The following is a 15281-nucleotide window of genomic DNA, read 5'->3' as shown; positions in this document are numbered from 1 at the left end:
TATTTTGTTCACATTGTCAATTGTGTAAAGACAGTCCATTGTACATACTGTCTATGGTATACATACTATCAATGTTTTACATCCTGTCGTGGAGTCCATACTATATATTATGTACATACAGTCTATTGTGTATTTACTTACAATTGTGTACATATACTGTCCATTGTGTACAGACTGTCCATAGTGTACAGACTTCCATTGTGTACAGACTGTCCATAGTGTGCAGACAGTCCATTGTGTGAACACTGTCCTTTGTGTACACACAGTCCATTGTATACAGACTGTCCACTGTGTGCATACTGTCCATTGTGTGCACACTGTCCATTGTGTACACACTGTCCATTGTGTATAGACTATCCATTGTGTACAGACTGTCGATTATGTACAGACTGTCCATTGTGCACATTCTGTCCATTGTGTAGGGATTGTCCTTTGTGTACAGAGCCTGTCCATTGAGAACAGACTGTCCAATGTATACAGACTGTCCATTGTTTACAGAATGTCCATTGTGTACAGACTGTCCTTTGTGTACATTCTGTCCTTTGTGTACATTCTGTCAATTGTGTACATTCTGTCCATTGTTTATAGGCTGTCTATTGTGTACAGACTGTCCATTGTGTACAGACTGTCCATTCTGTACTGCCTCTCCATTGTGTACATTCTCTCCATTGTGTACAGACAGTCCATTGTGTACAGAATGTCCATTGTGTACAGACTGTCTATTGTGTACATACTGTTAATTGTGTACATTTTATCCTTTGTGTACATTCTGTCAATGTGTACAAACTGTACATTGTTTACAGACTGTCCATTGTGTTCAGAGTCTTTCCTTTGTGTATAGACCATCCATTTTGTACAGACTTTCCATTGTGTACAGAATGTTCATTGTTAGAGACTGTTCATTGTGTACAGACTCTCCATTGTGTACATTCTGTCCATTGAATAAAGACTGTCCATTGTGTACAGACTCTCCATTGTGTACATGCTGTCCGTTGAATACAGACTGTTCATTGTGTACGGACTGTCCATTGTGTACATATTGTCAATAGTGTAGATACTGTCCACGGTGTACATACTGTTCATATATACAGTATACACACTGTATATTGTGTACATAAAATTAGTTCATATAGTTCATTGTGTACATACTGTCCATTGTGTACAGACTGTCCATTTTGTTCAGACTCTCCACTGTTTACAGACTGTCTATTGTGTACATATGGTCCAATGTGTTCAGACTGTCCACATTTTACAGGCTGTCCATTGTGTACAGATGGTCCATTATGTACAAACTGTCTATTGTGTACAGACTGTCCATTGTGTACAAACTGCCCATTTTGAACAGACTGTCCATTGTGTACATATAGTTTCCATTGCGTCCATACTGTCAATTTGGGTACATTCTGTCCATTGTGTACAGACTGTCCATTGCGTACAAACTGTCCATTTTATACAGACTGTCCATTGTGTACATATACTGTCCATTGCATAAATACTGTCCATTGGGTACATACTGTCGTTTGTGTACATAATGTCCATTGTATACATATTATCCACTGTGAACATTCTGGCAATTGTGTACATACTGTCTATTGTGTTGTGCACATAATGTCTATTGTATTCATGCTGTACATTTTGAACAGACTGTCCTTGTGTACATTCTGTCCATTTTGTACAGACTGTCCATTATTTGCAGACTGTTCATTGTGTACAAACTGTCCACTATGTACAGACGGTCCATTGTGCACAGACTGTCCATTGTGCACAGACTGTCTATTGTGTACATTCTATCTTTTTTGTACAGACTATCCATTATGTACAAACTCTCCATTTTGTCCATACTGTCTATTGTGTACATACTATTCTGCTCATACTGTCCATTGTGTACATATTGTCCATTGCTTACATAATGTCTATTGTATACATACTATTTTGTTCCTACTGTTCATTGTGTACAGACAGTCCCTTTTGTACAGACTGTCCATTGTGTACAAATGGACCATTGTGTACAGAATGTCCATTGTTTAGACTCTCCATTGTGTACAGACTGTCCATTTTGTACAGATTCTCCATTGTGTACACACTGTCCATTGTGTTCAGAGACTGTCCATTATGTGCAGATGGGACATTGTATACACAGTGTCCATTGTGGACAGACTGTCCATTGTGGACAGACTGTGAATTGTATAAAGGCTCTTTATTGTGTACAGAGACTGTCCCTTGTGTCGAGACCATCCATTGTATACAGATTGTCCATTGTGTACAGACTGTCTATTGAGTACAGATTTTCCATTGTGTATAGACTGTCCATTGTGTACATTATGTTTATTGTGTACATTCTGTCCATTGTGTTCTGTCTTTCCATGTTGTATAGACTGTCCACTGTGTAAAGAATGTCCTTGTGTACAGACTGTCCATTATGTACATTCGGTCCATTGTGTATAAACTGTCCATTGCACAGACTGTCAATTTTCTACAAATTGTCCATTGTGTACAGACTCTCCACTGTGTATATTCTATTCATTGTGTACAAACTTCCCATTGTGTACATACTCCATTTTGTACAGACTGTTCATTGTATACATTCTGTCCATTGTGAGCACACTCTCCATTATGTACATACTGTTGTCTGAGTAAGACTATCAATTGTGAACAGATGCTCCATTGTGTACAGTTTGTCCATTGTGTACATCCTGTCCATTGTGTACATTCTGTCCATTATGTTCACATTCTCCATTGTGTACAGACTGTCCATTGTGTACTGTCTGTCCAATGTGTACTTTCTTTCCATTGTGTAATCACTGTCCATAGTGTAGAGACTGTTCGTTGTGTGCTGTAGTTTCAAAGAAAATCAATTATTTAAAACTGCCTTAAGCTACTTATAAGCATTCACAAGAAACTCACATGCGTTTTTCTGAAAGAGAAGCAGTCTGTTACAACAATTCAATTGAATGTTTGAAGTGAATGGAGTGTTGCCCCAATTTCTAAATGCTCTAGTTTCAGAGAAAATCACGTTCATTTGAAAGTGCCTTAAGCTACTTAAAAGCATTCACAATAAACTCACATGGATTTCACTGAAAGAGAAGCAGTCTGTGCCAAAACTTCAATTCACTGTACGAAGTGAATGGACTGTTGCTTCACTTTCTAAATGCTGTATTTTCCTAGAAAATCACTTTCCTTTGAAAGTGCCTTAAGATACTTACAAGCGTTCACAATAAACACACATGGGTTTCTCTGAAAGAGAAGCAGTCTGTTCCAACACTTCAATTCACTGTGCAAAGTGAATGGAGTGTTCCTTCACTTTCTAAATGCTCTAGTTTCAGAGAAAATCACATTCTTTTGAAAGTGCCTTAAGCTACTTAAAAGCATTCACAAGACACTCACATGCGTTTCTCTGAAAGAGAAGCAGTCTGTTCCAACACTTCAATTTATTGTGCGAAGTGAATGGAGTGTTGGTCCACTTTCAAAATTCTGTACTTTCAGAGAAAATAACTTTGCTTTGAAAGTGCCTTAAGGTATTTACAGCATTCACAGGAAACTCACACGCGTTTTTCGGAAAGAGAAGCAGTCTGTTCCAAGACGTCAATTAACTGGGCGAAGTGAATGGAGTGTTGTTTCACTTTCTAAATGCTGTAGTTTCAGAGAAAATCACTATCTTTTGAAAGTGCCTTAAGCTACTTACAAGCATGCACAAAAAACTCACATGCCTTTCTTTGAAAGAGAAGCAGTCTGTTCCAACACTTCAATTTACTGTGCGAAGTGAATGGAGTGTTGCTTCACTTTCTAAATGCTGGAGTTAAAGAGAAAATCACTTTCTTTTGAAAGTGCCTTAAGCTACTTATTAGCATTCGCCAGTCACTCCCATGCGTTTCACTGAAAGAGAAGCAGTGTGTTCCAACACTTCAATGAATGTGCGAAGTGAGTGGAGTATTGCTTCATTTTTTCTAAATGCTGTAATTTCAGAGAAAATCACTTTCTTTGAAAGTGCCTTAAGCTAATTACAAGCATTCACAAGAAACTCACATCTGTTTCTCTGAAAGAGAAGCAGTCTGTTCCAACACTTCAATTCACTGTACGAAGTGAATGGAGTGTTGCTTCACTTTCTAAATGCTCTCCTTTTAGAGAAAATCACTCTCTTTTGGAACTGCCTTAAGCTCCTTACAAGCATTCAACAGAAATTCACATGCGTTTCTCTGAAAGAGAAGCACTCTTTTCCAACACTTCAATTCACTGTGCGAAGTGAATGGAGTGTTGCTTCACTTTCTAAATGCTGTCCTTTCACAGAAAGTAAATTTCCTTTGAAAGTGACTTAAGCTACTTACAAGCATTCACAAGAAACTCACATCCATTTCTCTGAAAGAGAAGCGGTCTCTTCCAACACTTCAATTCACAGTGCGAAGTGAATGGAGTGTTGCTTCATTTTCTAAATGCTCTCCTTTTAGAGAAAACCACTCTATTTTGAAACTGCCTGAAGCGACTTACAAGCATTCACAAGAAACTCAAATCTATTTCTCTGAAAGAGAAGCAGTCTGTTCCAACACTTCAATTCACTGTGCGAAGTGAATGGAGTGTTCCTTCACATTCTAAATGCTGTAGTTTCAGAGAAAATCACTTTCCTTTGAAAGTGCCTTAAGCTACTTACAAGCATTCAACAGAAATTCACGTGCATTTTTCTGAAAGAGAAGCAGTCTCTTCCAACACTTCAATTCACTGTGCAAAGTGAATGGAGTGTTGCTTCACTTTCTAAATGCTGTCCTTTCAGAGAAAATCACTTTCCTTTGAAAGTACCTTAAGCTACTTACAAACATTCACAAGAAACTCACTTGCATTTCTCTGAAAGAGAAGCAGTCTGTTCCAACACTTCAATTCACTGTGCGAAGTAATGGAGTGTTGCTTCACTTTCTAAATGCTCTCCTTTTAGAGAAAATCACTCTCTTTTGAAACTGCCTGAAGCGACTTAAAAGCATTCACCAGAAACTCACATCTGTTTCTCTGAAACAGGAGCAGTCTCTGCCAACACTTCAATTCACTGTGCGAAGTGAATGGAATGTTTCTTCACTTTCTAAATGCTCAACTTTTAGAGAAAATCACTCTCTTTTGAAACTGCCTGAAGCTACTTACAATCAATCACAAGAAATTCACATCCGTTTCCCTGAAAGAGAAGCAGTCTGTTCCAGCACTTCAAATCACTGTGCGAAGTGAATGGAGTGTTCCTTCACATTCTAAATGCTGTAGTTTCAGAGAAAATCACTTTCCTTTGAAGGTGCCTTAAGCTACTTACATGCATTCAGCAGAAATTCAGATGCGTTTCTCTGAAAGAGAAGCAGTCTGTCCCAACACTTCAATTCACTGTGCGAAGTGAATGGAGTTTTGCTTCACTTTCTAAATGCTGTTCTTTCAGAGAAAATCACTTTCTATTCAAAGTGCATTAAGCTACTCACATGCATTCACAAAAAACTCACATCCGTTTCTCTGAAAGAGAAGCAGTTTGTTACAATACTTTAATTCACTGTGCGAAGTGAATGGAGTGTTCCTTCACATTCTAAATGCTGTAGTTTCAGAGAAAATCACTTTCCTTTGAAAGTGCCTAAAGCAACGTACCAGCATTCAGAGGAAACTCAAATGCGATTCTATGAAAGAGATGCTGTCTGTTCCAACACTTCAATTCACTATGCGAAGTGAATGGAGTGTTGCTTCACTTTCTAAATGCTCTCCTTTTAGAGAAAATCACTCTCCTTTGAAAGTTCCTTAAGCTAATTACAAGCATTCACAAGAAACTCACATCTGTTTCTCTGAAAGCGAAGCAGTCTGTTCCAACACTTCAATTCACTGTGCGAAGTGAATGTAGTGTTGCCTAACTTTCTAAATGCTGTCCTTTCAGAGAAAATCACTTTCCTTTGAAAGTGCCTTAAGCTACTTACAAGCATTCAACATAAATTCACATGCGTTTCTCTGAAAGAGAAGCTGTCTGTTCCAACACTTCAATTCGCTGTGCGAAGTGAATGGAGTTTTGCTTCACTTTGTAAATGCTCTCCTTTCAGAGAAAATCACTTTCCTTTGAAAGTGCCTTAAGCTACTTACAAGCATTCAACAGAAATTCACATGCGTTTCTCTGAAAGAGAAGCAGTCTGTTCCAAAACTTCAATTCACTGTGCGAAGTGAATGGATTTTTGCTTCACTTTCTAAATGCTCTCTTTTAGAGAAAATCACTCTCTTTTGAAACTGCCTTAAACTACTTACAAGCATTCACAAGAAACTCACATCTGTTTCTCTGAAAAAGAAACAGTCTGTTCCAACACTTCAATTCACTGTGTGAAGTGAATGGATTTTTGCTTCACTTTCTAAATGCTCTCTTTTAGAGAAAATCACTCTCTTTTGAAACTGCCTTAAGCTCCTTACAAGCAATCAACAGAAATTCACATGCGTTTCTCTGAAAGAGACGCAGTCTGTTCCAACACTTCAATTCACTGTGCGAAGTGAATGGATTTTTGCTTCACTTTCTAAATGCTCTCTTTTAGAGAAAATCACTCTCTTTTGAAACTGCCTTAAACTACTTACAAGCAATCACAAGAAACTCACATCTGTTTCTCTGAAAAAGAAGCAGTCTGTTCCAACACTTCAATTGACTGTGCGAAGTGAATGGCGTGTTGCTTCACTTTCTAAATGCTGTCCTTTCAGAGAAAATCACCTTCCTTTGAAAGGGCATTAAGCGACTTACAAGCATTCACAAGAAACTCACATTTGTTTCTCTGAAAGAGAAGCAGTCTGTTCCAACACTACAATTAACTGTGCGAAGTGAATGGAGTGTTGCTTCACTTTCTAAGTGCTGTCCTTTCAGAGAAAATCACTTTCCTTTGAAAGTGCCTTAAGCTACTTACAAGCATTCAACAGAAATTCACATGTGTTCTCTGAAAGAGAAGCAGTCTGTTCCAACACTTCAATTCGCTGTGCGAAGTGAATGGAGTTATGCTTCACTTTCTGAATGCTGTACTTTCAGAGAAAATCACTTTCCTTTGAAAGTGCCTTAAGCTACTTACAAGCATTCACAAGAAACTCACATCCATTTCTCTGAAAGAGAAGCGGTCTCTTCCAACACTTCAATTCACAGTGCGAAGTGAATGGAGTGTTGCTTCATTTTCTAAATGCTCTCCTTTTAGAGAAAACCACTCTATTTTGAAACTGCCTGAAGCGACTTACAAGCATTCACAAGAAACTCACATCTATTTCTCTGAAAGAGAAGCAGTCTGTTCCAACACTTCAATTCACTGTGCGAAGTGAATGGAGTGTTCCTTCACATTCTAAATGCTGTAGTTTCAGAGAAAATCACTTTCCTTTGAAAGTGCCTTAAGCTACTTACAAGCATTCAACAGAAATTCACGTGCATTTTTCTGAAAGAGAAGCAGTCTCTTCCAACACTTCAATTCACTGTGCAAAGTGAATGGAGTGTTGCTTCACTTTCTAAATGCTGTCCTTTCAGAGAAAATCACTTTCCTTTGAAAGTACCTTAAGCTACTTACAAACATTCACAAGAAACTCACTTGCATTTCTCTGAAAGAGAAGCAGTCTGTTCCAACACTTCAATTCACTGTGCGAAGTAATGGAGTGTTGCTTCACTTTCTAAATGCTCTCCTTTTAGAGAAAATCACTCTCTTTTGAAACTGCCTGAAGCGACTTAAAAGCATTCACCAGAAACTCACATCTGTTTCTCTGAAAGAGGAGCAGTCTCTGCCAACACTTCAATTCACTGTGCGAAGTGAATGGAATGTTTCTTCACTTTCTAAATGCTCAACTTTTAGAGAAAATCACTCTCTTTTGAAACTGCCTGAAGCTACTTACAATCAATCACAAGAAATTCACATCCGTTTCCCTGAAAGAGAAGCAGTCTGTTCCAGCACTTCAAATCACTGTGCGAAGTGAATGGAGTGTTCCTTCACATTCTAAATGCTGTAGTTTCAGAGAAAATCACTTTCCTTTGAAAGTGCCTTAAGCTACTTACATGCATTCAACAGAAATTCAGATGCGTTTCTCTGAAAGAGAAGCAGTCTGTCCCAACACTTCAATTCACTGTGCGAAGTGAATGGAGTGTTGCTTCACTTTCTAAATGCTGTTCTTTCAGAGAAAATCACTTTCTATTCAAAGTGCATTAAGCTACTCACATGCATTCACAAAAAACAAACCGTTTCTCTGAAAGAGAAGCAGTTTGTTACAATACTTTAATTCACTGTGCGAAGTGAATGGAGTGTTCCTTCACATTCTAAATACTGTAGTTTCAGAGAAAATCACTTTCCTTTGAAAGTGCCTAAAGCAACGTACCAGCATTCAGAGGAAACTCAAATGCGATTCTATGAAAGAGATGCTGTCTGTTCCAACACTTCAATTCACTATGCGAAGTGAATGGAGTGTTGCTTCACTTTCTAAATGCTCTCCTTTTAGAGAAAATCACTCTCCTTTGAAAGTTCCTTAAGCTAATTACAAGCATTCACAAGAAACTCACATCTGTTTCTCTGAAAGCGAAGCAGTCTGTTCCAACACTTCAATTCACTGTGCGAAGTGAATGTAGTGTTGCCTAACTTTCTAAATGCTGTCCTTTCAGAGAAAATCACTTTCCTTTGAAAGTGCCTTAAGCTACTTACAAGCATTCAACATAAATTCACATGCGTTTCTCTGAAAGAGAAGCTGTCTGTTCCAACACTTCAATTCGCTGTGCGAAGTGAATGGAGTTTTGCTTCACTTTCTAAATGCTGTCCTTTCAGAGAAAATCACTTTCCTTTGAAAGTGCCTTAAGCTACTTACAAGCATTCAACAGAAATTCACATGCGTTTCTCTGAAAGAGAAGCAGTGTGTTCCAAAACTTCAATTCACTGTGCGAAGTGAATGGATTTTTGCTTCACTTTCTAAATGCTCTCTTTTAGAGAAAATCACTCTCTTTGAAACTGCCTTAAACTACTTACAAGCATTCACAAGAAACTCACATCTGTTTCTCTGAAAAAGAAACAGTCTGTTCCAACACTTCAATTCACTGTGTGAAGTGAATGGATTTTTGTTTCACTTTCTAAATGCTCTCTTTTAGAGAAAATCACTCTCTTTTGAAACTGCCTTAAGCTCCTTACAAGCATTCAACAGAAATTCACATGCGTTTCTCTGAAAGAGACGCAGTCTGTTCCAACACTTCAATTCACTGTGCGAAGTGAATGGATTTTTGCTTCACTTTCTAAATGCTCTCTTTTAGAGAAAATCACTCTCTTTTGAAACTGCCTTAAACTACTTACAAGCAATCACAAGAAACTCACATCTGTTTCTCTGAAAAAGAAGGAGTCTGTTCCAACACTTCAATTGACTGTGCGAAGTGAATGGCGTGTTGCTTCACTTTCTAAATGCTGTCCTTTCAGAGAAAATCACTTTCCTTTGAAAGGGCATTAAGCGACTTACAAGCATTCACAAGAAACTCACATTTGTTTCTCTGAAAGAGAAGCAGTCTGTTCCAACACTACAATTAACTGTGCGAAGTGAATGGAGTGTTGCTTCACTTTCTAAGTGCTGTCCTTTCAGAGAAAATCACTTTCCTTTGAAAGTGCCTTAAGCTACTTACAAGCATTCAACAGAAATTCACATGTGTTCTCTGAAAGAGAAGCAGTCTGTTCCAACACTTCAATTCGCTGTGCGAAGTGAATGGAGTTATGCTTCACTTTCTGAATGCTGTACTTTCAGAGAAAATCACTTTCCTTTGAAAGTGCCTTAAGCTACTGACACGCATTCACAAAAAACTCACATCCGTTTCTCTGAAAGTGAAGCAGTCTGTTCCAACACTTCAATTCACTGTGCGAAGTGAATGGAGTGTTTCTTCACTTTCTAAATGCAGTCCTTTCAGAGAAAATCACTCTCTTTTGAAACTGCCTTAAGCTCCTTACAAGCATTTAACAGAAATTCACATGCGTTTCTCTGAAAGAGAAGCAATCTGTTTCAACACTTCAAATCACTGTGGGACGTGAATGGAGTGTTGCTTCACTTTCTAAATGCTGTCCTTTCAGAGAAAATCACTTTCCTTTGAAAGTGCCTTAAGCTACTTACAAGCATTCAATAGAAATTCACATGCATTTCTCTGAAAGAGAAGCAGTCTGTTCCAACACTTCAATTCACTGTGCGAAATGAATGGAGTGTTGCTTCACTTTCTAAATGCTGTCCTTTTAAGAAAGTCACTCTCTTTGAAAGTGCCTAAAGCTTCTTACAAGCATTCACAAGAAACTCACTTCCGTTTCTCTGAAAGAGAAGCAGTCTGTTCGAACACTTCAATTCACTGTGCGAAGTGAATGGAGTGTTGCTTCACTTTCTAAATGCTGTCCTTTCAGAGAAAATCACTTTCATTTGAAAGTGCCATAAGCTACTTACAAGCATTCAACAGAAATTCACATGTGTTCTCTGAAAGAGAAGCAGTCTGTTCCAACACTTCAATTCGCTGTGCGAAGTGAATGGATTTTTGCTTCACTTTCTAAATGCAGTCCTTTCAGAGAAAATCACTCTCTTTTGAAACTGCCTTAAGCTCCTTACAAGCATTTAACAGAAATTCACATGCGTTTCTCTGAAAGAGAAGAAGTCGGTTCCAACACTTCAATTCACTGTGCGAAGTGAATGGACTGTTCCTTCAAATTCTACTTGCTGTAGTTTCAGAGAAAATCACTTTCTTTGAAAGTGCCTTAAGCTACTTACAAGCATTCACAGGAAACTCACATGCGTTTCTTTGAAAGCGAAGCAGTCTGTTCCAACACTTCAATTCACTGTGCGAGGTGAATGGAGTGTTGCTTCACATTCTAAATGCTGTAGTTTCAGAGAAAATCACTTTCCATTGAAAGTGCCTTAAGCTACTTAGAAGCATTCAACAGAAATTCACATGTGTTTCTCTGAAAGAGAAGCAGTCTGTTCCAACACTTTAATTCACTTGGAGAAGTGAATGGAGTGTTGCTTCACTTTCTAAATGCTGTCCTTTCAGAGAAAATCACTTTCCTTTAAAGTGCCTCAAGCTACTCACAAGCATTCACAAAAAACTCACATCTGTTTCTCTGAAAGAGAAGCAGTCTGTTACAATACTTTAATTCACTGTGCGAAGTGAATGGAGTATTGCTTCACGTTCTAAATGCTGTCCTTTCAGTGAAAATCACTTTCCTTTGAAAGTGCCTTAAGCTACTTACAAGCATTCACAAGAAACACACATGCATTTTTCTGAAAGAGAAGCAGTCTGTTCCAACACTTCAATTCACAGTGCGAAGTGAATGGAATGTTGCTTCACTTTCTACATGCTCTCCTTTTAGAGAAAATCACTCTCTTTTGAAACTGCCTTAAGCGACTTACAAGCATTCACGAGAAACTCACATCTTTTTCTCTGAAAGAGAAGCAGTCTGTTCCAACACTTCAATTCACTGTGCGAAGTGAATGGAGTGTTCCTTCACATTCTAAATGCTGTAGTTTCAGAGAAAATCACTTTCCTTTGAAAGTGCCTTAAGCTACTTACAAGCTTTCACAAGAAACTCACATCTGTTTCTCTGAAAGAGAATCAGTCTGTTCCAACACTTCAATTCACTGTGCGAAGTAAATGGAGTGTTGCTTCACTTTCTAAATGCTCTCCTTTTAGAGAAAATCACTCTCTTTTGAAATTGCCTGAAGCGACTTACAAGCATTTATAAGAAACTCACATCTGTTTCTCTTAAAGAGAAGCAGTCTGTTCCAAACTTCAATTGACTGTGCGAAGTGAATGGAGTGTTCCTCCACATTCTAAATGCCGTAGATCAGAGAGAATCACTTTCCATTGAAAGTGCCTTAAGCTACTTAGAAACATTCAACAGAAATTCAGATGCGTTTCTCTGAAAGAGAAGCAGTCTGTTACAACACTTCAATTCACTGTGCGAAGTGAATGGAGTGTTGCTTCACTTTCTAAATGCTGTCCTTTCAGAGAAAATCACTTTCCTTTGAAAGTGCCTTAAGAAACTTCTGAGCATTCACACGAAACTCACATCTGTTTTTCTGAAAGAGAAACAGTCTGTTCCAACACTTCAATTCACTGTGTGATGTGAATTTAGTGTTGCATCACTTTCTAAATGCTGTCCTTTCAGAGAAAATCACTTTCCTTTGAAAGTGCCTTAAGCTACTTACAAGCATTCAACAGAAATTCACATGCGTTTCTCTGAAAGAGAAGCAGTCTGTTCCAAAACTTCAATTCACTGTGCGAAGTGAATGGATTTTTGCTTCACTTTAAATGCTCTCTTTTACAGATAATCACTCTCTTTTGAAACTGCCTTAAACTACTTACAAGCATTCACAAGAAACTCACATCTGTTTCTCTGAAAAAGAAACAGTCTGTTCCAACACTTCAATTCACTGTGCGAAGTGAATGGAATGTTTCTTCACTTTCGAAATGCTCTCCTTTTAGAGAAAATCACTCTCTTTTGAAACTGCATTAAGCTCCTTACAAGCATTCAACAGAAATTCACATGCTTTTCTCTGAGAGAGACACAGTCTGTTCCAACACTTCAATTCACTGTGCGAAGTGAATGGATTTTTGCTTCACTTTCTAAATGCTCTCTTTTAGAGAAAATCACTCTCTTTTGAAACTGCCTTAAACTACTTACAAGCAATCACAAGAAACTCACATCTGTTTCTCTGAAAAGAAGCAGTCTGTTCCAACACTTCAATTGACTGTGCGAAGTGAATGGAGTGTTGCTTCACTTTCTAAATGCTGTCCTTTCAGAGAAAATCACTTTCCTTTGAAAGTGCCTTAAGCGACTGACAAGCATTCACAAGAAACTCACATTTGTTTCTCTGAAAGAGAAGCAGTCTGTTCCATCACTACAATTCACTGTGCGAAGTGAATGGAGTTTTGCTTCACTTTCTAAATGCTGTCCTTTCAGAGAAAATCACTTTCTTTGAAAGTGCCTTAAGCTACTCACAAGCATTCGCAAAAAACTCACATCCGTTTCTCTGAAAAAGAAGCAGTCTGTTACAATACTTTAATTCACTGTGCGAAGTGAATGGAGTATTGCTTCACTTTCTAAATGCTGTCCTTTCAGAGAAAATCACTTTCCTTTGAAAGTGCCTTAAGAAACTTCTGAGCATTCACACGAAACTCACATTTGTTTTTCTGAAAGAGAAACAGTCTGTTCCAACACTTCAATTCACTGTGTGATGTGAATTTAGTGTTGCATCACTTTCTAAATGCTGTCCTTTCAGAGAAAATCACTTTCCTTTGAAAGTGCCTTAAGCTACTTACAAGCATTCAACAGAAATTCACATGCGTTTCTCTGAAAGAGAAGCAGTCTGTTTCAAAAGTTCAATTCACTGTGCGAAGTGAATGGATTTTTGCTTCACTTTCTAAATGCTCTCTTTTAGAGAAAATCACTCTCTTTTGAAACTGCCTTAAACTACTTACAAGCAATCACAAGAAACTCACATCTGTTTCTCTGAAAAGAAGCAGTCTGTTCCAACACTTCAATTGACTGTGCGAAGTGAATGGAGTGTTGCTTCACTTTCTAAATGCTGTCCTTTCAGAGAAAATCACTTTCCTTTGAAAGTGCCTTAAGCGACTTACAAGCATTCACAAGAAACTCACATTTGTTTCTCTGAAAGAGAAGCAGTCTGTTCCATCACTACAATTCACTGTGCGAAGTGAATGGAGTGGTGCTTCACTTTCTAAATGCTGTCCTTTCAGAGAAAATCACTTTCCTTTGAAAGTGCCTTAAGCTACTTACAATCATTCAACAGAAATTCACATGCGTTTCTCTGAAAGAGAAGCAGTCTGTTCCAACACTTCATTTCGCTGTGCGAAGTGAATGAAGTTTTGCTTCACTTTCTAAATGCTGTCCTTTGAGAGAAAATCACTTTCCTTTGAAAGTGCCTTAAGCTACTTACAAGCATTCAACAGAAATTCACATGCGTTTCTCTGAAAGAGAAGCAGTCTGTTCCAAAACTTCAATTCACTGTGCGAAGTGAATGGATTTTTGCTTCACTTTCTAAATGCTCTCTTTTAGAGAAAATCACTCTCTTTTGAAACTGCCTTAAACTACTTACAAGCATTCACAAGAAACTCACATCTGTTTCTCTGAAAAAGAAAAAGTCTGTTCCAACACTTCAATTCACTGTGCGAAGTGAATGGAATGTTTCTTCACTTTCAAAATGCTCTCCTTGTAGAGAAAATCACTCTCTTTTGAAACTGCCTTAAGCTTCTTACAAGCATTCAACAAAAATTCACATGTGTTTCTCTGAAAGAGACGCAGTCTGTTCCAACACTTCAATTTACTGTGCGAAGTGAATGGATTTTTGCTTCACTTTCTAAATGCTCTCTTTTAGAGAAAATCACTCTCTTTTGAAACTGCCTTAAACTACTTACAAGCAATCACAAGAAACTCACATCTGTTTCTCTAAAAAAGAAGCAGTCTGATCCAACACTTCAATTGACTGTGCGAAGTGAATGGAGTGTTGCTTCACTTTCTAAATGCTGTCCTTTCAGAGAAAATCACTTTCCTTTGAAAGTGCCTTAAGCTACTTACAAGCATTCAACAGAAATTCAGATGCGTTACTCTGAAAGAGAAGCAGTCTGTTCCAACACTTCAATTCACTGTGCGAAGTGAATGGACTGTTGCTTCACTTTCTAAATGCTGTCCTTTCAGAGAAAATCACTTTCTTTGTAAGTGCCTTAAGCTACTCACAAGCATTCGCAAAAAACTCACATCCGTTTCTCTGAAAAAGAAGCAGTCTGTTACAATACTTTAATTCACTGTGCGAAGTGAATGGAGTATTGCTTCACTTTCTAAATGCTGTCCTTTCAGAGAAAATCACTTTCCTTTGAAAGTGCCTTAAGAAACTTCTGAGCATTCACACGAAACTCACATTTGTTTTTCTGAAAGAGAAACAGTCTGTTCCAACACTTCAATTCACTGTGTGATGTGAATTTAGTGTTGCATCACTTTCTAAATGCTGTCCTTTCAGAGAAAATCACTTTCCTTTGAAAGTGCCTTAAGCTACTTACAAGCATTCAACAGAAATTCACGTGCGTTTCTCTGAAAGAGAAGCAGTCTGTTCCAACACTTCAATTCACTGTGCGAAGTGAATGGAATGTTTCTTCACTTTCGAAATACTCTCCTTTTAGAGAAAATCACTCTCTTTTGAAACTGCCTTAAGCTCCTTACAAGCATTCAACAAAAATTCACATGTGTTTCTCTGAAAGAGACGCAGTCTGTTCCAACACTTCAATTTACTGTGCGAAGTGAATGGATTTTTGCTTCACTTTCTAAATGCTC

This window comes from Myodes glareolus, chromosome 21 (assembly GCF_982192425.1).
Source record: "Myodes glareolus chromosome 21, mMyoGla1.1, whole genome shotgun sequence".
Taxonomy (NCBI): Eukaryota; Metazoa; Chordata; class Mammalia; order Rodentia; family Cricetidae; genus Myodes; species Myodes glareolus.
The sequence above is the reverse complement of the archived record's forward strand: the minus strand, read 5'-3'. Positions refer to the sequence as shown.